This window comes from Engystomops pustulosus, chromosome 7 (assembly GCF_040894005.1).
Source record: "Engystomops pustulosus chromosome 7, aEngPut4.maternal, whole genome shotgun sequence".
NCBI classification, from domain to species: domain Eukaryota; kingdom Metazoa; phylum Chordata; class Amphibia; order Anura; family Leptodactylidae; genus Engystomops; species Engystomops pustulosus.
Window position 1 is genome coordinate 94,327,337 of NC_092417.1, and position 3,044 is coordinate 94,330,380.

The 3,044-nt window shown below is 40.3% G+C and overlaps 1 long non-coding RNA gene across 1 annotated transcript; it reads right to left on the reverse strand.

The window, feature by feature from the left end:
• Positions 1-290: 290 nt before the first annotated feature.
• LOC140068892 (uncharacterized) lies at positions 291-2,817 on the reverse strand. The gene is made up of 3 exons (XR_011848615.1): positions 2,693-2,817; positions 1,035-1,114; positions 291-528 (listed from the first exon to the last, which is right to left on the reverse strand). It is a non-coding gene; the product is annotated as an uncharacterized lncRNA (long non-coding RNA).
• Between the last annotated feature and the right edge of the window lie 227 nt (positions 2,818-3,044).

Consider the following 3,044-nt stretch of genomic DNA (forward strand, 5'->3'; position numbering starts at 1 on the left):
TGGCACTCACATTGATCAGCTGTTCCTGTCCAACAAAACTCAGAGCATGAAGCCAGGAACCATTCTCCAGGCACCATATCTACAACTTCCTTTGAAGAGCATCAATATAAAATCAATGAAACCATTTGAGTTTAGTCAGAGTTAAAATGGAGATATGGATGGAATGACATTTAATTGATTTGAGAAACAATATTGAACTTTCTGTAGCCTGTCATTGGTTACTGATTTTCTTGAAAGAAGGAAAACGTATGGTCAGTGACACGTTGTAAAGAAATGTTAAGAGTGCTCACTTCAGAGGAAAATGTATTAAATTTGTAAATGAAATAGTTTAACCTTTTAAATGTCTGGGTAAGTTGACTATCTGATAACTTTGTCTGTTACTTTGTATCCTTTCACAAGTCATCTCAAACAGTAAATCCAGCCGTGTTTTGGTCACTTGGCATTTTTCGTCTTGGACTAATTTTTTGCTGAAATCTGTGATTTGACATTTTAAAGAATGTCAGCATACTTAGCAGATTTGTAATTAACCTGTTGAGTAAAAATAGGAGGATGGGAAAAAATTAAAGACAGAAATGTTAGCGTGGACAGGTAATTATAGGCTTAGGCAAAAATTAACAAAATGAACAGTGAAAATGAGTGGGTGGGGTGTCAGAGACTGTGTGCTACAATATATCCTGAGATTTTCTATTAATTAGGAAACGTTTAGAAGAGATATTCAATGTAATTATTGTTACAAAAGAGGTTGGGTGCTTTGGAGAAGGAATAATGGAGTAAATATATTATTAAAGAATTAGATGTCAGGGAAAATTGAATGGATGCTATATGAGGCAAAAGAGGCAAATGTCTTGGGAAATTTAGGAATAGTGTCATGGGGTGTTTGAGGAGGGGTGGCACTGTCTATACATTTAGTATAATACAATAGAGTTAAACGATAGGAAAATACAAAAAAATACATCTATTTGTCTATCCTGCCATGTATTCAGCCCTGCTTAGACTGGCGCATTACATTAGGTTACATCCATATAGTTACTTACCTTTTGGCATCACTCTTCCTTTCCCAATATAATTCCAGTTTCAATTTCTGTTTCAGGTTGAGAAATACTTCCTGGTGGTACTATTAAAAGGGTGAAAACCAGACCAAATATCAAGTGATTGAGATAACAGTGTGGGAAGTATGTGTAGTAATGCAATGTGATGTGCCTGGAACTGTTATGGGACCCTTATAACTAGCCCTGGACAATGTTAGCCCCTTAAAGGGGTTATGCCACGAAACAATTGACTACAAAAAGCTGTCAAAGAGGTTAAAATATTTCAAAAATCTATTTGTAATGGTTACCTGGAAGTAAAGATACCTTTCTATTTGTTATTATGATGCGTGTTCAGCCTCTACTCTGTTCCACACAGAAGCAGATGTGGGAGGGGCCTAGCCAGGCACATGCACAGCACTGACAGCGGCCGTTATTGCACAACCTTCAGAGTCTCCTTCCACCTACTGTGCTCAAATAGTCCCTGCATTTACTGATCCAATAGAAGTCCAATAGAAATGTGTCATACGCCCCATGTTAAAAGTGCACCAAAAAAAGTTGGTGCAGTCTGTCAAAGCAGTGCAGGGGGCACCAGATTCATGAAGAACGTGCGCCAGAAATCCTGAATCTGGCGCCCCCTGCACACTACACTGCACATAGTACACATGTACTATGTATTCTCACAGCATCATGGTCGGTCAGGCTGACATGCATGGCGGAAGTCTAGGTGGTTGCAGGGGAGGCAAACCTCAAGTGTATCGTCACTCCAAAGTGACGCTTACCCCTGAGGAAGTCACTTTGAAGTGAGGATACGCATGGAGTATGCCGTCCCTGCATTTTTCTAGACCTCCGACATATTTACACTTTACTGTCCGCCTAACCGACCATGATGCTGTGAGAATACATTGTTTTGCTCTTCTTGTATGCATTGATTGTACAAAATTAGGTGCAATAGTTGTTTTTATGACTTAAACTAATAAACTTTTGTATTTTTGCATGTTGATTGAATCTCTTTCTGTGTATTTTGTAAGGAATTGCAACCAAAACAGATAGATAGATAGATATGTGATAGATAGATAGATATGTGATAAATAGATAGATAGATAGATAGAGAGAGAGAGAGATAGATAGGAGATAGATATGTGATAGATAGATAGATAGATAGATAGATAGATAGATAGATAGATAGATATGTGATAGATAGATAGATATGTGATAGATATGTGATAGATAGATAGATAGATAGATAGATAGATAGATAGATAGATAGATAGATAGATATGTGATAGATGGATATGTGATAGATATGTGATAGATAGATAGATAGATAGATAGGAGATAGAGAGATAGATAGAGAGATAGATAGATAGATAGGAGATAAATAGGTGACAGCTTCTCACATGTTGCTGATGTTTAGCGACTTCCCTGCTAGTCAGGCACAGGGGCCCCTTTGCAGGAGAGCAGGGTAACATGGAGGGACAGTGCATGGAGGAGAGTACAGGAGGAGGACTGCATCAGGAGAGATCAGAGCTCAGCCTGTTACTTGTGTTATCTCTGCAGCCTCCTGTGTGACCTGACTAATGGTGGAGGGAGGAAAGGGCTGCTGCATTGCTATGATCCATGTTAGGGGAGGACTCCTCTGAGCAGACATGTCTGGCTGCAGTTACCTTGTATCTGCTGCTGTAGGCTCCTGTGTAGCTGGTGAGCAGTGGCCATCACAGCACAATCTCTGCCCCTCCTCCTCTCTCACCTCCTATTGGCTGCAGTGTGTCAGGTGATCTCTCAGTGTGCAGAGGAGTGGAGTGATCTATAGTGCAGAACAGCTGACTGACTCCCTGTGCGCAGACTCGGCCAGATCAGCTGTTGCTCAGGACGGGACACAGCTACCACCGGGGGGCGCCAGCAACCAGAACAAAAGGAGTTATCTCAGTAAGCCTGCAGATTTTGTAATAAGTGTAAATGGTGAAAGTACTTTTAACAATGCATTGGACCCAATTACAGCAATGTGCAATGGTGACA